This window comes from Coloeus monedula, assembly GCF_965178545.1.
Source record: "Coloeus monedula genome assembly, chromosome: 3".
NCBI classification, from domain to species: domain Eukaryota; kingdom Metazoa; phylum Chordata; class Aves; order Passeriformes; family Corvidae; genus Coloeus; species Coloeus monedula.
In genome coordinates, this window is record NC_138783.1 from 652,179 (window position 1) to 677,161 (window position 24,983).

The 24,983-nt window shown below is 47.4% G+C and overlaps 1 protein-coding gene across 2 annotated transcripts in view; it reads left to right on the top strand.

The window, feature by feature from the left end:
- GRIK1 (glutamate ionotropic receptor kainate type subunit 1) overlaps positions 1-24,983 on the top strand; it is a gene marked incomplete at both ends in the record, with an annotated part of 109,446 nt that overhangs the window by 29,810 nt on the left and 54,653 nt on the right. The gene's annotated exons all lie outside the window — the stretch shown is intronic.

A 24,983-nucleotide genomic window follows, 5' to 3' on the forward strand; every position in this document is an offset into this window, starting at 1 on the left:
AAGAAAAATCTTGAAAAAGTCGAGCATCCCAATTTCCATTGGATCAGTGAGGCACAGGGAAACCAAAATCCATTTGAGAGAACCAGAATGTGCTCAGAGACAGAGCACAGCATCTGCCTAACAAGCACTATTAAGCTGGTAAAATGAATTTAATAGAATGTTGTTAGCACAATACTTTGTAATGCAGAATTCAGGGTGTAGAAAGAGGAAATTGCTTTATTCTGCTCTGTTTGTGCAGCTCACGATGTGAGGCAGGGCTGAGGCAGGTGGAGGTTCACCTTCTGTGGGTTTTCAGTGCCAACCAGAATGAATAATAACTATTTCTGTGTGCAAATAGGAGGCACTGCAGGGAGAAAATGCAGCATGACTGGAAGGCAACTGATTGAATTCCTCGTTGCCCTTAAGTGCAGAATGAAAGTTGCATTGGCAGGCCAGGGAATGCATCAGACAGGACAGGAGATCGTAATGACATACAAAGGAGACAGCAGAAAACTTCTGCACAGAGATGGGCAGAGGCATCCAAGCAGGGCCCTGCCAGCAGCTATTTCATGCAGAGACTCAGATTTAGGGATTGTCAGACACACCTACTCCCTGGATAATAAAGCACCCCCAGAGCAACACAAGCAGTTCGTAAAGAGCCACCACAGGGGAGGCAGGCGCCTGGAAGGCATCGCCTGTCCCTCCCGCTGAGGGATGAGTCCACAGGAGCACAGCTCCCCTTCCCCAGCAATCCTGAGCACCCCCTGCTCCTGCTCCCACTCCCTCACCCCACCTGAACCTGGATTTTCTTAGGAAGGGAAGGAGCAGGGAGTGCAAGAGAGGACTTTTCTTCCCCACTGCCCTCTGAGAACTCAGTTTTCAATCTGAGCCTGCCAGGATGGGAGGCTGCTGCAGAATTGCCATCATTCATTCATTCATTTATTCATTCACAGCCCCACATCTCCTGTGCTGGTTGTGTCCTTCAGCCTCTCCCTCCCTTTGTATCACAGCCCTCCACACCACCAGAAACTGGGATTAGAAGGAGAATCCTGGTGCTCTTGCAGCCTTTGTTGTGCTCCCTGATCCAGCCTGTCTCATCCATCCCCTGCTCAGAAGATGGATTTGTCCTCCTCTTGGGTACCTTGGCAGCTGTCTCTGCACACCAGTTTGGGATGTGCAGGTGGTGGGGACTGTGTGCTGTGCTCCTGGGGAGCTCTCACCAGGGGGTTACACTTTCTAGGGGATAGAGCATCCAAAGATTTCATTTTCCTCGCTCATGGGTGCCCAGTCCAACAAGAAAATAAATATCCACACAAACACCAGTCTCCTGCAACTTTGCCCCTTGATTTAGAGGCTGCACTTGGTTCCAAGGGAACATTCCCTTTCAGGAGCAGCTGTGGAAGCTCAGCAACACTCTGAGATAAATCAGGCTGCCCCCTGCCCAGTCCCCATCTGGCTCTGCCTGCCCAGAGCAGAGCTGGGGCCCATTCTGTGACAGGTGCAGACCACAGCCAGGCTTGCCAGGAGGGACGAGGGGAAGATGACACGGATTCATGGAGAAAGGAGATTGGGGAAAGCCAGTGGTGGTACCCCCATCCCACCCCACAGCATCCCTGACTGGCTCTTGTGCACTCCTGGTAAGAGGCAAACAAACACCCACTTCTGGCCTCTCAGACAGATCCAGGCTGGGTTCCCAGCAATCCCTCACTTTGTGCAAAAAGTGCTTGAAAACTATCCAGGCCAGATTTTGTTTGTTTGTTCAAAAGGTGTTTGTTTTCCCATCTGCTCTGCCAGTGTTTGTCTTGTTTGGGTGTTCTTTGCAGACAGTCCTAGCCTCAAAAAAATCCTGGAATGGTTTGGGTTGGAACAACCTCAAAGCCCATCCAGTCCCACCCCTGCCATGGGCAGGGACACCTTCCACTGTCCCAGGCTGCTCTCAGCCCCAATGTCCAGCCTGGCCTTGGGCACTGCCAGGGATCCAGGGGCAGCCACAGCTGCTCTGGGCACCCTGTGCCAGGGCCTGCCCACCCTCCCAGGGAACAATTCCTTCCCAATATCCCATCCATCCCTGCCCTCTGGCACTGGGAAGCCATTCCCTGTGTCCTGTCCCTCCAGCCCTTGTCCCCAGTCCCTCTGCAGCTCTCTTGTGGGCTCCCTTCAGAAGAGATACACTCAGAGGCATTTAAGTACAACCTACAGAAGTAATCGCCTTTTGAAGACTGTTATGGAATAACACGGTGCTTTCCTTACTAATATTCCTTATCCCATACAATCCTGACTCAATAGACCAAAGCTGGGCTATGAAGCACAGAGCAAGCACAAACAACACAGAGGGATTTTGTTTTTCCCTGAAAATAATACAATTTAAAAGCATTTTCCTCCCATTTTTCAGTGCAATGTACACCAGTTTAGGGGTGTTTACAACAGTTGCTTTCATTTGGTTTAGTAAGGTGTAACCAATGGTAACATGAAGCAATGCATGGTCTGTTTTGGCCACGGCAGTGGAACATAAATGATGAAATTAAAGGGGTATGATTGCAGTAAATATAACTGGAATGGAAATAGAAGTTGGAGCAATTACTGTGAAATGAAATTAAACCCGAAACAGAAAAATCCTGTAGCATAATGGCAAAACATACTTCCATCACGTGACCCTGCTCCTCCACAGCCCCTGTGCATCTCTTGCAGTGCTTGCACCTTGCTTGAAAAATGTTGTTTACACCCCAAAGCACTTTGTAAGAAAAAATGTCTTGGTCCATTGCTGAGTTAAACAATGCCAGGAATAGCGTACAGGAATTTTTAGCAGTGGGCCAGGGGTAGATAAAAGATGCTGCAGGTGATAGAGAGGGCCCGGAGGAATGTGGGTGGAGACAAAACCTCCACCTGACCTGGAGCTGGCTGTGGCACTCCAGGGAAGGGAGGTGACAAATGGCCCCTCTTCTCCCTGGACACTCACAGATGCTGTTCTTCCCTGCTGGATCCAAGCCCTGCACGTCAGAAAGTGGAGTCATCGCTGAGGGAGAGCAGTGTCAGCTCCTGCCTGGGTTTTCCCTGGGAATCTGCCATTCAGGAGGGTGCCAGAGCTGATCTGTAGGGACCTGAGGAAGGCACTGGTCCCCTAAAGGAATCCTTGGACCAAAAGTTGCCTGTGGGTGCAAATCTGAGAGCAAATACCCTGTTGCTGGTGGAGCACACTTGGGGGGGATTAGCACTTCCTAATAACAATGCCTGAAGAAATGGGTTCATGTCTCATCATGCTAAGGGTATTTATAAACATGTTTAAAAAGCAGGAGGGGAAGTGGCAGGCAAGTTTGCTTCCAGAACACAAGTCAAGTGTGTATTATTAAGCCTAAATAGCCTGGATTAATCAAATGTCATGCTGGCACTTCTAATAATGGCTTTACATTGCAAATTCCATTACCTGGCTTTACCAGCCAGGAGAGAAGCTACAGAAGATCAATTAAACAAACAGGAAATTACCTTTTTTCTTTATAGTCCATGACTTTTAGCACTTAAAATGGTGCCAAGATCCTGAAAATTAAACAGGCATTTGCATAAGATTAAGACTCACTCACTTTCCTCCTAAGTCACTGTGGCTTGTTTAGGACCCCAGAGTTATCTCATGTCTGCTGGAGAGGCTGGGAGCAAATTAAAAATGGCTTAATGTGTCAGAGAGGATCCCAACATTTCAACAGGGCCCTGCCATTAATAAATGCACCTGCAGCATCCCAGAGATTAATGAGCAAGCTCTCAGCAGAATTAATGGAAGTAGCTCTTTAGAGGAGGGGTATGGAGAGGTGGAAGGAGGCAGAAATTTCCTTTAGGGGCAGTTCTAGAGAACAGGCACAGAAAGTGGGAAGGCAGGAGACGTGGGGGTGAGGGGATGAGGGCAGAGATCTTTATCCAGTCCAAATGAGAACTCACTTTTGGCTCGGGTGAAGAACTATGAGCAACCTCACTAGAAAAAGAAAAAAGCCAAACCCATATCATTCCTCATTTTGGTACATGAAATGAATATACTTTAAAAAAACCCCAAACCAACCAACCAAAAGCACCCAAACAGGATTTGGCAGTTAATTCCTCTGTCATTAAAGGATGCCTGAACATGTGAGGCAAACCCAGGCTCTGAGGGTGATTTAATGCTGAAATGAACCCAGAGACCTTTGGTAACTGCACAAGCAATTTACTGAAAGTGTTCCTTCTAATTCTGATGGCTGCCAGTCTTCATTGAAGGAATAGAGGTTCAAGAAGCCCCCAAACACAGACTTTTTATACACATATGGCTATATAATAGCTATAAAAGTGGGAGATTAAGAGTTTGTTGCTGCTGGGGTTTGGTTTGTTTGTATTCTGCGTTTGCCACCCAGAGCTGAAAATGCATTCCAGGGGAATCTAAAAATGCTCATATTTGGAAATATTCAATTAAGTCATTCTAGTTAACAGCTAATCTGCCTTTAAATTAATGATATGTAGGCACAACCTTTATGCCATCTTAATATGCTTTTGTCCTAGCATCTCCTTGGTTTTATTAAAATTTTAATAACTTCTCAAGAAGGGGAATTATGTCTGATATTGACTAAGTTATGGCTAAATTAGAAGCTGGCGAGTCCGGAACCTGACAGTTCATTTAATTCACAGTTCCAGACCTGATGGTCATAGACTGCCTGTACTGTCTTTAAAAGTTATAATCTCTTTTTGGGCTGGAATCTCTGTCTGCAGTAGATTTTGAGAACAGCAGCAAATTAGGGCTCTTATCTCTGTTCCATTACCCAGCCTCAGGCACACACTGCTTTGGGATGCAGGGATGAAGATCTCTCTACCCATGGCAAAACCAGTGCCAGGAGAAGGAACAAACTATTGGATCCCCATGGAAAAGGAGGGGGAGAGAGGTGGGGCTGCAGCAGGGATGGAGCTAGGAAATAGAGCAATGGTGGTGTGGCTGAGTGATGGAAACTTAAGGGAAAAAGTGAAGGGGACGGGGTCAGAGTGAAATGAAAAGAACAGAAGGATGGCCTGCGCTAAAAACCAAGGGGAGGAACAGAACAGCTGAACAAGGGTTTGAGAGGGGAGGTTGTGGAAGTTGTTATCGCTCCAGGGCTTTTAAGGAAAGGAGCCTCAATTTTATGCAAGAATAAAGAACAAAATGTAAGACTCAAAGTAATATTGGTTGGGATGGGCTGGAAAGGGAATAAAGTGATTTAGGAAGGAAAATATTGGCAAGGAAAGTAAATATTGGCGCAGGGTAAAAGAACAGAGGTGGAGAGCGAATAAAAGGAGGGATGAGAAACAAACTGGTGCACAGAAGGAAACCAAATGGCTTTTTTGGGAACAGGGACCACGGCAGAAAGGAATGAGGGCACCAAGGGAAAGGAAACAAAACACCACAGATTTAGTTCTTAGTTTGTCAGAGACTGAACTAGGAGGGATGGGGGGAAGGAAGCCCAGAGGAGAGGTCTGAGGGGACCCTGAGCTCAGCCTCACCAGTCCTGGGGATGTTCAGAGCAGGGCAGAGGGGCCAGTGGCAGCTCCAAATTCCTGCAAGCACTTGGCTGCCTAACTCTAACCCTGCCCAACATCTTCCAGGTGGACACTGTGCAACTGGACACTGCCCAGAACACCATTACCCAAATTCACTGTATTTCCATAATAACACCTGCACTATGTCTAGGACTGAAAAAAATTGTAAAAGCCCTTCAATCCTTGTGGCTAAAGTGTTGCTATTTAATATTCCCCAGTTTTCTTGCTGCACTTCCCCCGTGTCTAGAGCAGGGAGTGAGGAGCAGGCAAGGGTTGTGTCACAGCTTTAGCACATTGCAAAAGTTACCCATTTAATCGATGTTTGTGCGACCTTTGCAGGGGAAGGCAGAAGCCACAAGATAACACCGGCTGTCACAAGCCTTACCCCTTCCCTCCCTCCCAGCAGGGAGCTGGCATCTGCACTCAGCTTGAGAAGGCGGGGCAGGAAAGAGAGCAGCAGCCTCCCTGCAGAAGGACACATGCCAGCCACAGGGACATCATCAACCTGCCAGGGCAAGAAGGAACGGCCTCAGGCTGGGCCAGGGGAGGCTCAGGCTGGACGCCAGCAGGAATTTCTCCATGGAAAGGGTGGTCAGGCCTTGGCAGGGGCTGCCCAGGGAGGTTTGGAGGGCCCATCCCTGGAGGTGGCACTCAGTGCTCTGGGCTGGGGACAAGGTGGGCATCGGGCACAGCAGGGACTGGATGGTCTGGGAGGGCTTTCTCCTCCTGCAGGTTGCCCTCCTACCTTTCAGCCCCAGGAGGGATGCTCCTGGCCCTGCACACCCCCCTGGACCCGACCCAGTGCTGCCAGCTCATTTTCTGTCCAGCCCAAATTCAGAATAGGTCAAAGAAGAGAACTAATTCCTGTTTAACAAGCTGTCAGCTTCCACCTTCATTAGTGACAGAAAGAGCTCACAGCCATCAAAAGCCCAAAGAAATTCTGTCAGCCACCTCCTGGGGCAGTCAGAGTTTCTTCAGGAGATGGCAGCTGTGCTTCTGGGCCACCCTGACACATTGTCACCTTGCTCACAAGAGCAGCAGCATTGCAGGAGGACCTGGAACCTTCCCTGGATGCCCATATTCCCATTTATCTGGGAATAAATTGTGTTCTCAGTCAGTGGGAGCTTTCTGGAACCTTCTCTTCCAACAAAGTTTAGCCTCTGCTTTTGAACAATTCTTTTTCATACATATACTTTGAACAAAACATTCGTTCCTGCAGGAACTCACACCTTCTGATCCACGAATCAATCTGATTACACAGAAACTCCTTCTTGTTTAAAACACCCCTGTGCTCACACAGCTCACAGCTTCGACATCATACCCTACTTATACACCTTACTTACTGATCCATTCTACCTACTCATACATTTCACTTGCTTATCTTATACAGATGCATACAACAATACTTCTGCATTTTTACTTACTTGTACTTCTTACAGCTTCCACATACCACAGTACTTACACACTGTACCTACTCTTACAGGCTGCTCTACCTATACATTTTACAACCTTCACATAACACAGTCCATACACATTTTGCAACTGCTGTGCACGAGACCTCACAGTGGTTTCTCTGGTCTGTCCATGAGCTCCACACACACTTTTCTGATAATAGGATTGGTTTTAGTCCAGTGCAGCACAGTCCCTTTTATCTGTTCCTTGCTGCCTTGGTATTTAGTTTTTCAGCCTCTCCTTTCCCAATTCTTTCCCAATTCAGCACAGTTTACCTTTCAGTCCTTGATGAATTCCTGAGGGCTCTAACAGGTGGGGCTCCTGATGCAGGCAAGCAGCATCGAGATGATGGCAGCAACAAAACCCATCCAGTGCTCAGCAGCCAAGTTAGTCCAGGAAATCCAAACAACAAGAGAGCAAAGGCCAGGGAGCAGAAATAAACCTGTCCCAGCTCTCCCCCTGAACCTTCAGACTGGAGCTGAAACCCCTCTTGGGGCTGATGTGCTGCAGCTGAAGGTGGAAAGGCCAGGTGAGGCCGGTGAGGGTAATTCCAGCCTGGTCCCACTCTGAGGGCTCTGGTAAAAATACCCAAAAATGGTTTGTGTGGGGCACACTATCAAGGTTCAAATACTTTACGGAACATTCCCTCTCCTTTTTGGATGGAATTCCTACTTTTTAAACACATTTTTCTACTGATGGAAGTTTCAGTAGTACCAAATGGAGGATATGGTGAAAAATGTTAACAGAGTCCCACTCCACATATTTCAGTTTGAATGCATCCACTAAATCCTGCCCTGTGATAGCTTTTCCTGGGAAATCCACGGTATATTTATGGTGTGTGCCATTTTGTGGATACATATGTTGCAGTATCTTTATCAGCTCTGTGGTGTTTGCGTTAAATTTCACTGGAGCTACCAGCACCTCTGGGAAAATAAAAGGTCACCCAATTAAAAAAGGACAGGGGCAAGTTTCAGATGGGGAGCTCAGCAGGTGTGGATACAAATATTGCTGCTAGCAAGAATTTTTCTCGCTTCTTTCCAGTCCCGTGGGATACTTTTCTCTCTCACAGAAGTTTTCAGCAGAGTTCTATAAGCCATGAACACCTGCGACCTTGCAGAGCTTTGTTTATGGCACAGTAGAAAAATATTTTGACAGTGGATGTGTTAGGATTTTAGCCAATCACCCCCAAGGGGGGGTTGATCCTCTGTCCAATTAGACTATGAAGAAAAAAGTCTATAAAGGAGTTTGTAAAATAATTAAATAAATCAATCTTGCTGCACAATTCCTGCCTGCTGGATGTTCTCGCCTCCCTACCACTGCGGGATACCCTAATAAGCAGGAGATAAAAATCTTGTTTTTCTGAGTGGATTAGCCCAGGAAGCTGGGCCCTGGCTGCTGTGATTGGGTCAGAAAAGGGGATCTGTCAGAAAATACAGAGTGATTTTGCCCAGAGAACTTTTTCTACACCTGAGTGAAAGCTGCAGCACTCAGCGCAGGGAGTATCTCAGCTCCTCAGGGTTTATTAGGCAGCATCCTCTTGCTGCCTTAGTGTCTCACTGGCTGCATATTTACTCACCTGGCTGGATAAGGATTGCATCACTTGCATTTGCAAAACACTCCTTTTATTTTTCTCCAGGAGAGTTAACAGCCCTGACAAGACTTTCCAGCTTCGCCTGGCTTCATAGTGGGGAAAAGCCCACCTCAGCACTTCCTGCCTCCTTTGCATTTTCAACAGCACTGCTGGGGAGGGGGTGCATGAAAACCTCCATCAGACTGGGGTGTGAATCTGAGTAACTCACAATATTTAGATGTAAGCAGTCCCAAGGCTATGGAGAAGAGTGGAAATTAAGCCTTATAAAACCCCTGATGTTTTGCTCCTTTAACATAATACCTTTTATTTTGGTTGTTGTGTTCCTTTTATTTTTTACTTAATGGGGGCCCTATTTACTTTTTGTAAGTCTACTACTTTAAGATAAAGTCATATAATATAGCCCATGCTTCATAAATCCAAATGCTGGAACATGAAAATAGTTTTTAGAACAACATGAAGGAAGATCTGTCTTTTTTATGCGTACCAAAGGCACCACAGCGACGTTTTTAGGTGATGCACCATAAGTTTGCCTGTGCAGCAGACTCCAGGGAAATTATGATAACAATAAAGCACGTATTTAAAGAAAGATTTTTAAGATTTTTAAAACTGTTGCGAAAAAGATAGAGAGTAATTGTATAATTAATGCTTCACTTTGGGTTTTGGGTGGGGCTTTTTCGAGAGGACTTCAACTCAGGCTCGTATGGGAGCGATTTGCCAGAGACAGATTATTCTGGGAACATTTTATAGCACAGAACCATCTTTTTGTGGGATAATCAGGCAGGCAGAGATCTACACAGAGAAAACTGCCCTTGCCCCTGGTTGCTGGAAATCGTCCCTGTAATTACTTGCAGGCACAGAGGCTGAGCCTGAAAACTGGGGCCTTAATGCCTTGAATAATTTCTTGCAAATGGGATTGGATAGTTTGCAAGTCGTAAAGCATCCTAAAATCCGAGGCATTTCCTATATCCACGTGGACATTGGTCAGGACGGGCCAGCTTGGGGTGTAAAGGCGAGTTCAGCAGTAAAGAGGCAAAAGGGCTTTTTGCTGTTTGCATCAGCACTGGGCACCCACGGCACTGAGCTGTGGCAGTACCGGTGACATCAGTGAGCATTGCTGGAGTCTGAACATTCCCTGGGGAGCCCGTGGAGCTTCCCCGGCACTCCTGGCAGCCCTAAATGGGGCGTTCCACACCCTCGGGGCAGGGGATTCACCGGCAGGCTGCACTCGACACTCTTGGAGGTCTTTTCTTATGGATTCGGTGGGAAACGTAAATTCCCTTCCAACCCAAACCACTCTGGGAGTCTATGAATAGGAAAATGAAAAGGAAGAGGGAAAAAGAGAAAGAGAAGGTGTCCCTGCCCGTGGCAGGGGACTGGATGAGCTTTAAGGTCCTTCCCACCCAGACCATTCCATGATTCCATGGAGTGTGCATTATTTCAGCCAGAACCTCCCTTCCCAAACCGTGGGGCTCTGTCCCAGAAAAGGTCCCCGGCTGTTCATGGGATCACTGAGGCTGGAGGGGACTCAGGAGCTCAGGATAATTCTGACTGTCACTTTGCAGCAGGTTGGAGCTTCAGTGTGATCCTCAGGATCGGGTTTTCACCAAAACCTGTTCTATTTTTATGAAACTCTTCTGTTGGGTGCTGTAATCACCTCCCCAGGGAGCAGAGCTCGTCCCTCTGCCTGTCTTTCCACCTCCCAGTGGAGCTCCTCAGTGACTTCCAGTGCTGAAAAAGGAACAGAAAGCAGAGCATGCAGTGCTGTGCAGGGCAGGGGCCCCAGCAGGGCTGGGCTGGGTCCCAGCCTCGGCAGCACAGGGCACACTTTGCACAAGGGGCGCTTTGCTGGCTGAGGAAATCTGCGATTAATCACCACCAAGCCTCAATAATGCAAAGGAGGCACTTCCATAACAAAAGTCCCCACATGAAGAAAAACTTTATTTCTTTAAAGAAGAATAAATCTTTAAGCAATTTAATCTTTAAAACCCCATTGCTGCTCGCAGATGATTTAGATATAAGGAACATCTCCAGCACATGCATGATTCAAATACTCTTTTAAAATAAAGTCCTTTGATGAAATAAGGGAATTAAACATCAAACCCAACATCTCCCAGTTGCCAAAGAGTCCTTGGTGTGATGGCTGGTCAGCTGAGCAGCAGAGAGCTGACAGCTCCATCACTCAATTCATTATCCAAATGTTGCAGAACACGAGATGGTTTTATTAAAGCAGCAATGTCTAAGAGTTGTTAAGAAAACTTGCAGAAAATGTTCCCTAAAAGCAAAAAAGAAAACACCAGAAATGTGTTTGGCACTCTGGATGGAGCCATACAGCCTCTAGCTGAGCTGTGCTGCTTTTCATCCTAGTGCCACAATATAATTTCATGTGCTAAGGAAAAAACCAGTCTCACTGCTAGAACATTAAAGCAAGCCCAAACAATGCTGTGTTTTAAATAAAAGGACAAACCATTGGTTCCCCCATGTCCTTTTCCTCCTTGCTGGAAGGCTGCATCAGCAATATTCCAAAGGTGTGAAATGCGGAAAACAATTTTTATTTTCTCTTCTGCAAATTCCACTGGCTTTTGGATGCTTCTCACATCTCTCCATTTTCAGTGGGACAAAAAGGAGGGAGAAAATGAATTAATTTATGTTTGCACTGCTGTTGTACAGCCCTCCTGATTTTTAATGTTTAGTTTGACGAATGTCATGGGGAAGGTTGCGTAAAGGTCATGTCACAATTTCCCAAGTTCATCTGGGTTTAGGCAGGGCATGTGGCAACATTCCTTCACGGGCAGGAGCAGCATGAAATTAATTTTTACATCCTGGTGTAAAAAATGCACAACCTCCACACTAAAAATATTTGTGAAAATTACATGGGGCTTTCAGAGAGAGAGATTAATTTCTTTCTTTCATTTATTTATTTATTTATTTAGATTTCCAAAAAAATGCCTTGGACAAGGAAGCTGTCCATCAGGTCATTTTCACCAGCCATTTTACAAATCACACCTTGTGATTTACCCTTTCCACTGATGTTCCAGGAAGCTGGGGATTCTCGACAGCGTTCCTGGGCACCTTTTCCCAAAAGCTTGTCCAGCAGCGTTTGCTGCCTCCGAGTCCTGTGCCAATTCCTGCACTAATGAGAAGCTGCATTTGCTTTTAGCAGCTCGGCTGCTTTGCTTTTCTGCTGGTTTTTCCCCCCAGACTTGTCCAATCCGTGCCATCTGCGCTCCTTCGCTCTTCAGAAGGGGCCTCGTTGCCACAAAAGGAGGTTTTAGAGATCTCCACCCCTTTGAAAAGATCCCAGTCATGCTCCAGGAGCTCACCAGAAAGCACCTGCACAAATCAACACTTGATGGAGGCACCAGGAGTTTGTCAGTCAGAAACTTTTTGATGATCTTTTTAATTTTCTCCTGCTCTTCATTTCTTGCCAGTTCTCACACATTGATCGAAATGTGTTAAGGACCAGCAGCAATTTCTTATATTAATAAGCTAACTCCACTCCCTGCTGCAGCTTTATTGAACAAAAATGAGTTCTAAATGCCTAATAATGTCTTTTTACTGCCTTGTCTAGAATTCAAACCTTCAGTCCACCTCTGCTCCCACTTTTGGGGAAGGAATTTTCCCTGACATCCAGCCTATCCCTCTGCAGAGCCCTCCTGCCCTCCAGCAGATCCACACTCCCACCCAGCTGGTGTCATCTGTGAATTACAGGGTGCCCTCACTTCCCTTCTCTGGAACAATGTAGTATTTCAGTGATGGCATTTGCTACAGTGGATATGAAGGCAAAGGTTTGTCTCAGGAAATACTCCATACTTTGTGCAAGACAGATGTAATAATCATCAGGGAGCAGAGGAGAATCAGAATGAACTGTTACGAGATACCCACACAGAGAGAGGTGTGAGATTTCACACTCCCATGTTCTAACTCTTTTTAGTTAAAGAAGCTTAGTGTTCGTTCTCCTCTCAAGCCCATTTAGCTGGTTTCTATTTAATGGTCCCTTAAATCCCAGGTGGTTTTCTGTACAGGTTTCTCTGAGCAAGTGGCTTTTGATGCTGCACAGAGCTCAAGGTGGCTCCCTTCCGCTCAGGAAAAAGAGTGTTTCCAGAATGTTCCTGGGCTAGGAGGGAGTGCTAATCTCCTCTCTGTGGGGACTGGGTTTGTAAGAAAAAGGGTTCTAGGGAGGTTTGGAGTCCCCATCCCTGGAGGTGTCCCAGGAAGGCCTGGACGTGGCACTCGGGGCTCTGGGCTGGGGACAAGGTGGGTATCGGGCACAGCTGGGACTCGGTGATCCTGGAGGGGCTTTCCAGCCTCAGTGATCCTGGGATTCTCTGATAATGAACTTAGCACTGCTTCAGCAGCCTTTTCCAAGCCAGCTGGAACTGCGCTGCAGGAAACGAGGCATTCCCTCTGTTAGTGACCTTCACCTGCTGTCCCTGGTCCCCACCTGCCCCTGGATTTCCCCGGTATTCCTGCTGAGGGCCAGAGCAGGAGTGCTGGGGCCAGCCCAAAGGCCAGGGAGGTTCATGGAAAACCTTTCTATAGCAGATCAAACCACACCTGCAGCCCCAGACAGCTCCAGGGAGAGCTGTGCACTCCCCTCCCACGGCATTCCGGCCAGGGATGGGGGCCTGGGGGCTGCAGGGACCTGTGGGGTGGGTTTGTCATGGGATGTGACAGCCCAGGGCCCCACCAGCTGCGGCCTCACACCAAGCTTGGGCTGCCACCAAATTTGGTGGTGACACTTCTGAATCCACACATTCCTTCAATCAGCAGCTCACGGAGGAGCGCTGAGAGACAGAGAAGTGGAGAGCTGAAAAGCTTCTTGAGAGGTTGGATGGCCAGTTCTTCCTAATTCTCATGGGAGCCAGATATCCAAAACCTGTTGCCATGGTGGCTTTAAAAATTGAAGACGTTATGATTAAATAAATAAAAACATCAAGTACCAGGATTGGGCGATTTTGTTCAGGCATCTGACTTTACAGCAGGTTCTGGTTGCTCCGGGAAGTGGTTGGACAATTGTACAGAGATGTAAAAGTGTGGCAGGAGCCCGCAGCCGAGATCCTGCGGGAGACAAATGCAATGTAGGCAGCGGATGATCCTCAGCTGAGCACAAGCTGCGGGGTAAAACATAAGCTTCAATCAACTCTTGCAAATCATTTGAGCCCAGTGCCGTAAGTGCCTTAAATTAAATCCCCCTCAAGAGCAGCCAATGGCAATCATTAGACATATGTCACGTCGGGAGCCACAATCACCCAAAGAGCCGTGTACACAGCATTCCATTTACATAGGGAATGTATTGCCCTGGGCAATTTGACCATTTTTCCGTGTTCTGTGTCTCAGAAAACATGGAGTGAGAGCAAGGCTGGTGCTGGCACTGAGAGCACAGAATTCTCTCTGTGCTGTGACACACAAGTGTGCCACGAGCTGCCCTGCCCCGCAGGAGCGTCCCCCTCTTGTCTGAGCTCCTGGCCAGCGTTTATTGCTGCTCCAGGATCTCAGGAAGTTTTGGGGCAGGCAGGAGCATCGGAGGATCTACAGTGATCTCTCAGCATGAACAAGCAGCTGGATTTCATGCCCTTACCCCAAAAGTGAGCCCAGCCAGTTGTGCCTGACTGTGGCCCAGCTTTCAGGGTGGATTTGAGTTGCTGGCAGCCGGGTGAGGAGCAGCATTGCTGGATTTGGGGTTTAAAACTGGACCTGGTTTTTAAAAAACAAACAAACACTTCTTACGTGTTAGGGAAAATAATAACCAGAGACGACTCTGTGTTCCCTGTGCTTCCTGCTCAGCTCTGGATTTACTGGAGCCCATGTGATGATGCTAAAAATGTGCGTGTGGGATTGATTTTCAGGGGAAGATTGGCCTCAGTGCCACTTTGAACAGACTTAAAATCCAGTTCCCCGAAAGTATAAACCTGTTGAAATGTGGAATCACAGGATCCTGGAATACCCTGAGTGGGAAATCTGACACACACACAGAGGAAAACTGAGCAAGGAAAAACATCAAGTGTCTCCTTCAGCTGAATTTTTGATTTTCTTTTGAAATTTAAGTCGTTCAGTCAGGAGATTGGTGGTAACACATTGGCCATCATTTCTTTCATCAATTATGGAAATGCTTAATTGAATTGAAGCCATCTTTACGCACTGGACTAATTACAGTTGCCTCTTCATGGCAAAGTTATTTCATGGGCTTCTGATTGAAATTTCTTTCTTACAATGAAGATATGAGGCTAAAAATACTAAAGCTAAATCCAGTTTTTCAGATAATTGTCTTTTTCTTTATTTAATTTTTGAATTAATTGTTTAAATACAGTTTTAACCCCTGGGTAAAATTATCCAGGAGCAGATTTTCCTGCCATTTTTTCCCAAAGTACATATCTAACTTCCCTATCAATAAGTGCAATAATTACAACTAAGAATACCTTGAACACAATAAATGTAATAACTGTAATTACCATCTCTAATTAGCATCAATACTTCCTGATGAAGCTGCTCCCAGTGAAGCTGTTGCAGTGGAATGTCTCAATCTGAGTGTGATTCCTCATGAAGGACATTTCTGTGCACACACAAGGTGCAAATGTCAAACATTTCGTGGCTGGGATTCATCTGCATATAACATTGCTGCCGCAGGCATCCCCAAATTTGCCTGCACACCATGAAAGTGTCTCTGCTAACAGATCCCCCTTTTTACAGCTCTCCTGAGTGATTTGAGCAGGAGCCTCTCAAGGCCCTGGCACAGGGTGCCCAGAGCAGCTGTGGCTGCCTCTGGATCCCTGGCAGTGCCCAAGGCCAGGCTGGACATTGGGGCTTGGAGCAGCCTGGGACAGTGGAAGGTGTCCCTGCCATGGCAGGGGGTGGATGGGATGAACTGGGTCCCTGCAACCCAAACCAGTCTGGGATTCTCTAAGTTCTTTTTGAGGGAAGCACTACAAGAAGGAAGTGTTCCCAGAGTTGTTTGGGTTCCCACTCCATATTTCTCTTGGAGGTGTATAATTTAGCACTTGATGGAAAGTTGTCATCAGGTGCAGCCATGTTTTGTTTACACTTGGTGCTTTAATATTTGCAAATGTAGACAGTGAACAAGGCATTTTTCAGACTCAAATGGCCCTCGGTAGACTGAGGAATAGAAATGTTCCAGATTGATAATTACCAAGAAAGCTTTAAACTGCAGGCACCTCCAGTAAGTGTCTTTTCAAGATCATTACTATGAGGAAATGTGGCAGCTCAAAGCACAGGTGCTGATTAAACATTACTCGTAAGAGTGGATCTGTGGCAAAATCTGCACCCCCCCGCCCTTAAGAGCATCATCTCAGATGAGCTCCTCAGACATTACACTTCCCAGGACTGAAAATGTACCTTGGTTTTCTTAAAGCCAGCTGCTGCTGAGGCTGCAAGATAAATAATGCCCTGCTTAGGAAAATGGCAGCCCATTTTCTCTGTGCTCCTTCCTGATACCTGAGGATTTAAGGATGAAACTGCATGAATGCCAGTTAAAGGGAGGCAGAACAATGCAGCAGCATGGGACAATATGCTGCTGTAAGGTTCAAAGGAAATCCTGAGCAAAACCTGCAAGTTTCCCCATGCCCCCCAAACTATGGAGTGCCCCACCCCAAATACATGTCTGGACCTTCAGGACAACCAAACCCACGGATTCAGCGGGAAACCTGGTAACATTTGGGTTTATATCCTCCCTCTGTGCCAAGAGAAGCTAAAGGGGGGGATTTCTTTCTTATACTGAAAACCAATCAAATCACTTATGTCTCTTTGCAGTTTTTATTTTTAAACTTCAGGTTTATCCCTCCTTAATGCCAGGCCTGGCATGATCTGGGGAGAAGGAAGGGTGGGGACAGAGGCAAAGTCCTCTCCAGTTTAGCTGAATGATTTTGCGCCTTTTCTCCAGTGTGAGAGGAGCAACTCCAGCCTCAGAGAAATCTGCCATCATCAATTGTTGCATTTGGGATGGAAGGCAAAGCCAAAATTCCCCATGGCCTCGTGCAGAGGGTGTGACAGCAGGGGCTGCTGTTGTTTGGGATCCTTAATGTTTTAACTCTCGATCAGGACACGATTTTTTGCACAGTTCAAGGTGCAAAGTGTGCCCAGCAGTCTCCAAATGGGGGACCTGCTGCAGCTCTGGGACTTCCAGGCATCCCCATGTCCATCATTCCTGGCTGGACAGGCACCTCTGCCTTCAGGGCACCTGCAGCCGCTGCAATTGCAAAGAGAACAGCCCAAGACTGAAGTTAGAGCTTGAAACGTCCCCCTGCCAACCCCAACCTCCATCCAGCACCTCCTCGCTGGAAGGGATGTACTTTGGGACAGTCTGCGATCTGATTTTATCCATGTTTTTTCAGGATAAACTCGGATTTCTTCAGCTTTAATAAAGACCTTATGTTCCTAAGCCTCTTAGAGATAATAGTGCTTAATGGGCACTCAAGAAAAGACAGACTGTGTCATTTTTAAAGATATAACCCTGACATTTATGCACAAAAACGCTGTTTGCTAAATAGCGCTCATTTCAAAGCATTGTCTTGGATTTTGAAATGTCTTTCTATTCCTGGCTAACAGCTGGAGAAAAATGGCTCATCCTGAAGCAGTTCCATTGCAAATGAAACTCACAACTGCTCTGCAGTGGGGCCATCTTCTCTCCCCTCGGGGCTCCTCTCTGGAGTAACTTTCCAGGGCTCAGTCGAGTGAATGTTTCTGTTTCCAGGGGTCATCTGCTGTCAGAGTGCAGAAAACCCTGCATGTATTGCTGCTTTCTGTGAGTGTCACCTCTTGCAGAAAAGGACAGTGCAAAGCACTTTTCGCACAGATATCCTCCTGGTTAAACCGGGTGCCTGTGTAAAATCAGGCGGCAAAACCCCTCAGAGTTCTATTGTCCTTGCTGTTGTTTTAGATGGGGGCTCTAAAGCTTCGTTTGGTTTGAGCTTTCCTCAAGCGTAAGGTACAATCTGCCAAAAATTCTCACTATATTTGTAAGCAATTGAATGCATTCGATAAATGGACTTAGATAAAAGCAGTAAATAAAAATTCCACCAATGCCTGCAGCTCAGTGCCATCAGTCTGTCAGTCTTCATCCCACCTGCTTGCTGTCCACTCTCCTCCTCTGCTTTTTATTTCTGTCAAATTCTTTTCCCCTTCCTTTACTCCTCAATATAAGCACTGATTTTTTTCCTGATTGTCCCTTCCCCTCTGCTTTCCCGTTGCCCCTCCATTTCCAGCAGCACCCTGTAGCCCTGCCCATGATCAGCAATTAATGTGTCAGGATGTCTGGGAAATCCTCTGATACAGACACTGAGGGAAAGCAGATCTGTGAAGCAGGGCTCTGAAAGATTTAAAAGGACTCGGGAAAGTAAGTTTCTTTGCCAGTGGGACTATTTAAGTTGTTACAGCATGGTGGGAGGAATGCTCAGCCGTGAGGGAATTTGATCAAACCCTGCTGGAATCGGGAGAAGTGTTTGGAACAGCCCACAAGCCATGACATAGTGCAGGCAGAGGGAAATACAAAAAACAAAGGAGCAAGGACACAGTTTTAAAACTTTTACCAAATTGAGAGCTTGCACCTCTAAACGACACTTTAGTTCCTGCCTGGTGTTGCAAGAGATACCTAAATCAGGTCAACCAGATTTTTTCCCTGTTAGTAAAAAAGAAAAAGGTCATCAGTTAGAAATTCTGTAACATGAATCATGCCAATTGTGCCTTTGGGAAATATCTCCACTCACAAGCTGAAGTGAAATAATTCCCACTGGAAAAGGCAGATCCTTGTATCTTAATAAGCTCAACTTCTTCTACCTATACATACGCACAAGTATTTTTATCCCTCTGCTTTCCAAAGGATCAAATCAGGGCTGAATGCACCTTTCTGGAGTGCAGATAATTATAAAAAGCTGCCCTGGCTCTCACAGGGGCTGTTTTGGGTGGAGAAATGCTGTACCATTTTTACTGAGCCCTTTTTTTCTGTCCTCTGTGCTGGGTGACAGGTTCAGACCCCTCGTGAGGGGCTGCAGCCCTTGGGCAGCCGCAGAGCCCGCACGTGTCTGAGGCCAAAGTGAGATTTGTAGCAGTTTCATCACTGGTTGTTAAGCACCAGCCATGCTGCATGAAAAGGGCAGAAAGGCCAAGTCCTCCTGAGAGTTCAGCAAAAAATCAAGCAAATTTTGAGCAGCCTTGTTACAGCTGGGAGCAAAACCTTCACAAAAGCAGCTGGAGTAAAACCAGATCCGGAACACGGAGCTGGATGTTGGATAGGCAGCTGGGAACAGAGGAGATACCCAGCTTGTCAAATAGGCAGTGACCTTGCTATAAACAAGCCTAGTCTTCTTTAAAAAATCCCATTTGCTGAGTTTGACACTTGGGGCTAATCCCCTCCCTTGGTCAGGGTTTGAGTCCTGAGCCTGTCCCAGGTTTCAGCTCCTCACAGCCACAGAAAGGAGAATTAAACCATCAACCCTGAGTCAGAGGTGATTGAGAATTAAACCACCACCCCAACCCCAGAGCCAGCCCTGCATTTATTACATTTGAAAAATTATTCTGTTTGGCTGAACATTTCTTAATGTCTTGCAAAGCTTTCGGTCTACAGAGACAGGGAGCAAATAGCTGCAGACATGGGGTGAGGGAGGCAGAAATCCAGGCGGGTTCCAGAGCGGGCTATTCGCCTTTCCGTGCTCAGCATCTTTTCTTCGAGATTCTGATGGCTGAGAACAAGGAGGGGAAAGGGCAGGAAGGGCAAGGGCAGGGGCTGGGAGTTGTGTTTGAGTGCAGCCTAAAAGCAGGAGCGCACAGGTGGGTGCTGAGTCACAGAGGGGGAGTGATCCCAGAGCTGGCAGAGCCAGGGCATGGCAGTGACATCTGGCAGGATGGAGCACGGAGGCGGAGAGCTGGGGGCAGGCTGGCCAGGACCCAGGCTGGCCAAGGCAGGGATGATGGATGCCAAGGTAGGGCCAGGGGCTTGGAGAGGGTGGGAAGAGGCAGGAACAGAGCACGACGCATGGAAGGCTTCCAAAGCAGCTTTTGAACAGATTGGAGAGGGAATGGCGGTGGGAACGTGGCTCCCAGCTCCACTGTGTGTAAAATGAGGATGATAATAGCTCCTCACTCTGAGGGCTGCTGCAGGCTCAGCCCACCCGTGCACGGAATGCTGATGGGCTCAGGGTGGGTTCTGCCAGCCAAACATGGCCCCAGTTCCATGAGAACCTCGGGGAGCAAACCCGCTGCAGCCTGCAGGATGGGCAAATGCGAATTGCACTTGCTGCTTGTGACAGGACTGGGGCTGTTCCCCGTTCTTCCTGAGAAACTCTTAATGCACATCCACATCACAGAGCCGCGTATGGGTCTGTCTAAATGAGAGGCAACAGCCAACTTCTGGATAAGCTTTCACTGCCAGAGAGGTAATTTTTCAAGGAAGATGCTGCTAAACTGTGAGCAGTAACTTCTTTAATTCTCCTCTGGGGAGATGAGTGTGCTGAGTGCACAGGTACTGGCTCCCAGCTGGACACCATGTGGCACAGGAGAATCTGTCCTTTGCTAAGAGGTAAGGATAGAAAAACTTGCTTGGAGTGGGTTCCCAGCAGTAGGTGCTTTCGGTCCGAGTGGGACTCTGTCAGACGGAATTACCTGGAGGAAATAATCTTCCTCAGCACTCTTTTGCTGTGCCCTGCTCCTTTTTGAGCCTTCAGCCCCACTGAGGGTGTGTGCTCCAGGCCCTCATGGGATCCATACCCCTCTCAAAGAGCCCAAGGGCAAACCGTGTGTCAGTTTGGCTTTATGAACCCCCTACATTAACCTGGCACCACCACCAGCTTCTCTTTGGGGAATGCAGCAGCACAGAGCTCACCATCATCAGGATTTTAGCTCTCCTTTCCCTTCAGTGACTGACAGGTGGCTTTTAATGAGCTCTCGTGGACCTCCCAGGGTTCACTGTGGAAAGGAGGCGAGGCTTCTCTGAGCAGGAATCCCTGCAGGAAATGGATGTTCAGATGTTTCTGGAAGCCCTGCTAGCACATCCCCTGCCTGTCGTGGCCCTGGGCTGCCTTTGGGACCTGTCAGTGGCTCCCAGCTCAAGGATGGAGCAGCATCCCACAGTCCCTGTGCTTCCACATCGCTTCTTCCATGTGTTATCCCGTGTCCCAGCAGCTCCCCAGCTGCACAGCTGACACTCAGCCTGGGAAAATTCCTCCTTTGAGCCAGCACAGGAAATCTGGGCATCAGCCATGTAGAAACAGGGGTTTATCCTCAGCTAGAAAGAGTCATAAACTGTAATATTCTCCTCTGGGAATGGATTCAGCCCTGACCTTTACTGAAACTCCCTCAGTCCCTGCTGACCCCTTGCAATGGAAATATTTGCTTGCCCGGGAGGTCTGGAGGAGCTTTTCCAGGTGTGCCTGCTGAAGTGTGCTCTGTAGTTGTGACATTTTCCTTGCTGTGGGGTGTGTTTGTGCTCAGAGAGTGAATGGAGCTGATGCTTTGCCCCATGTGCCACTTTGACTCACTCACGTGGCGCAGCCCCCTTTGGCAGAGCAGCTGCACCCAGGCTGTCATTCCCTCTTACCTTCCATGGCTGGATTCCAAGGAGGGGCAGATAAGGGTTTTCTCCTTCATCCTTGAAGAAATCACGTTGCAAATGAAGTGCTGCAAGTGAGAAGTCAGATCTGCCACTGACCAGGACTCAGCAGCCTTCGGTTTGCTGTGGAGGATTCACTCTCCGACTGAGGGAGGAGGGAACTGAAAGAGAGGACTCAAAAATTTACAGTTTTTCTCACCTAAGTGCTACCAGCAGCCCAGCATGAAAGCCAGTGCTTGTTTTTATGCTCAGCAGTAACAGCTTCATTCCTGGAACATCTTTATATCTTGAGTTAACACTGATTTCTCCTCCCTTCCGTCCTTCCTTCCTTCCTTCCCTTCCTTCCTTCCTTCCTTCCTTCCTTCCTTCCTTCCTTCCCTTCCCTTCCCTTCCCTTCCCTTCCCTTCCCTTCCCTTCCCTTCCCTTCCCTTCCCTTCCCTTCCCTTCCCTTCCCTTCCCTTCCCTTCCCTTCCCTTCCCTTCCCTTCCCTTCCCTTCCCTTCCCTTCCCTTCCCTTCCCTTCCCTTCCCTTCCCTTCCCTTCCCTTCCCTTCCCTTCCCTTCCCTTCCCTTCCCTTCCGAATTCCTTCCCTTCCTTCCCTTCCCTTCCTTCCCTTCCCTTCCTTCCCTTCCCTTCCTTCCCTTCCCTCCCTTCCTTCCGAATTCCTTCCTTCCTTCCGAATTCCTTCCTTCCGAATTCCTTCCTTCCTTCCGAATTCCTTCCTTCCTTCCGAATTCCTTCCTTCCGAATTCCTTCCTTCCTTCCGAATTCCTTCCTTCCTTCCGAATTCCTTCCTTCCTTCCTTCCGAATTCCTTCCTTCCTTCCGAATTCCTTCCTTCCTTCCTTCCGAATTCCTTCCTTCCTTCCTTCCGAATTCCTTCCTTCCTTCCGAATTCCTTCCTTCCTTCCGAATTCCTTCCTTCCTTCCTTCCGAATTCCTTCCTTCCTTCCGAATTCCTTCCTTCCTTCCTTCCGAATTCCTTCCTTCCGAATTCCTTCCTTTCCTTCCGAATTCCTTCCTTCCTTCCGAATTCCTTCCTTCCGAATTCCTTCCTTCCTTCCCAATTCCTTCCTTCCTTCCGAATTCCTTCCTTCCTTCCTTCCTTCCTTCCTTCCTTCCTTCCTTCCTTCCTTCCTTCCTTCCTTCCTTCCTTCCTTCCTTCCGAATTCCTTCCTTCCTTCCTTCCTTCCTTCCTTCCTTCCTTCCTTCCTTCCTTCCTTCCTTCCTTCCTTCCTTCCTTCCTTCCTTCCGAATTCCTTCCTTCCTTCCGAATTCCTTCCTTCCTTCCTTCCTTCCTTCCTTCCTTCCTTCCTTCCTTCCTTCCTTCCTTCCTTCCTTCCTTCCTTCCTTCCTTCCTTCCTTCCTTCCTTCCTTCCTTCCTTCCTTCCTTCCGAATTCCTTCCTTCCTTCCTTCCTTCCTTCCTTCCTTCCTTCCTTCCTTCCTTCCTTCCTTCCTTCCTTCCTTCCTTCCTTCCTTCCTTCCTTCCTTCCTTCCTTCCTTCCTTCCTTCCTTCCTTCCTTCCTTCCTTCCTTCCTTCCGAATTCCTTCCTTCCGAATTCCTTCCTTCCTTCCGAATTCCTTCCTTCCTTCCTTCCTTCCTTCCTTCCGAATTCCTTCCTTCCTTCCTTCCGAATTCCTTCCTTCCTTCCTTCCTTCCTTCCTTCCTTCCTTCCTTCCTTCCTTCCTTCCTTCCTTCCTTCCTTCCTTCCTTCCTTCCTTCCTTCCTTCCTTCCTTCCGAATTCCTTCCTTCCTTCCTTCCGAATTCCTTCCTTCCTTCCTTCCTTCCTTCCTTCCTTCCTTCCTTCCTTCCTTCCTTCCTTCCTTCCTTCCTTCCTTCCTTCCTTCCTTCCGAATTCCTTCCTTCCTTCCTTCCTTCCTTCCTTCCTTCCTTCCTTCCTTCCTTCCTTCCTTCCTTCCTTCCTTCCTTCCTTCCTGTGTATAATGCTGTGGTTAATTTGTTTTTAAAATGCTGTACAGTAATTATTTAAATGAATCATCTGACAAACTGCTTCTTCATCAAACTTGTCACTTACTCTGCCATTTTTCTTTTTACCTGGGCCTTACAATAAATTCTGAGCTTGGCTGTCAGTCACCAGCAGAAGGAGGAGAAGAGACTATTTATGGACTTGCTGGATTTCAGTAGGGATGTATGGGTGAAAATGCTGCAGCACAGCTTGTTTGTGATGCAGATTTATCGAGTAATTCAACTCCTTTTTACACAAATAGGCCTGAACAGAAGAATCAAGCTCAAATAGGTGCAGTCCCAGCCTTTTTAATGCAATGTCCCCCAGCTCAGGCACAGTCCATGGCAGAGGGTGGAGTGAGGTAAACTTTAAGGCCCCGTCCAACCCAACCCAGTCTGGGATTCCATCTTTTATCCGAGGTATGTCACCAGCAAATCAAGCCTGCAATCACAGTTCCTGTGGGTGCTCTCCTGCTCCGTTCATGTGTGCAAAAGGCACATGGAAGTGTGTTGATAGCGCAGAGTTCTGATAAGTTTGCTCAGAAAACGCATCCACACAAAACCCCCCCTCTTTCCATCACTCCTCCTTTCCCTCCCCGCCCTCCTGCTGTCCAGTGAGCTTTTACTCTTTTCCAAAAGGAAAAATCCTGCGGAATTCTGCTAATGAAGTATAAATAGTTCCTGGTTGTACAGCAATTAAAATTAATCTTCATTTAATAGGCAGCTGATTAGAAGGCTGGAAATAGTTCTGGCCCTAGAATGAGGAAGTGCTTGTATACATCCAGGTATGAAGGTTGCCTCAAGGGCGGTTGGATGAGGGCGGTTGGATGAAGTAGTTTTAATTAACAAAAAAAAAGCAGAAAGGGACGGAATGCACAGTAATAATTTCTGAGGTGGAGGGCATTTTTTGCCAAGATCAAATGGCCAAATACTCATCCTATTGGAAGTGGGGAGGCATTGTGGACACCCTTATTTCCAGGTTATCTCAGGCTGTCCCTTGTACCCGTGACATCCACCCTCCCTGATGGAGCAATGTTCTGCTGCTTCCAGCAAGGATTCAAGGAAAACTCAGCAGTGGGACTTTCTGGCCCAAGCCCAGGCTGGCACTGCAGCTGACTGAAAAGAATTGTCTTCCTCGGGTGAAATGAGGGAAAGAGAATTGAATTTAACCACTAAACTTGCTGGGATCATCACTGGGATGAGGAATTACAGGACTGGATCTGAAAGGACAGGCTTCAGATTTTTTCCCTCCAGGTGACCTGGAGTTTGCAGCTCTGGAAAATCCTCCTGGCTTTTAGCATTCCACTTGATGTTTTGGTTCCAAATCCTGCAATTAGGCTTTTTTGGGGGGCTGTTTTTGTGTATCGCACTCTTTTGTAATCACTGGAATGTTTTCTGAGGGAGAGGGAAGAAATCCCAAAGGTTCTGATACCTGCACATTTTGCATGAGGAATCCATGGAGTGAAGAAGAAAATGGCTGAAGTTGGCAGATTGCTTGAGCCACGTCAAGGCACTGCTCTATGGACGCTCAAGAGATAAAATAATGCCGTTTATTCCACAGGAGCCAGGGATAACATTACCAGGCTGGGGCTGGCAAACTGCAGGGTTTTCATTGCTGGATTAAGATTCAAACCAGGTTTTAATTCCAGCATGTTCCCATTTCTGATGGTCAGCTAATGACTGCACTGTTCCTACATGGGTAACATCAAAACTGCAGGAATTGCAGCTCATGAGCTGAATGTGTTCAGATGCCCAGGAATTACAAAGAGATGGGCCTCAAATTTCACTTGGGGAAATGGGGAAATACGTAAGTGAGAAATCCAAAGTGTTCTCTAGTGACTTGCACTAAATGAGTAAATTATACTTGCAAAATCAAGCACTGAAGCTGGAGATTGCTGCTTAGAGGAGCTATTTTTTTTAATTAG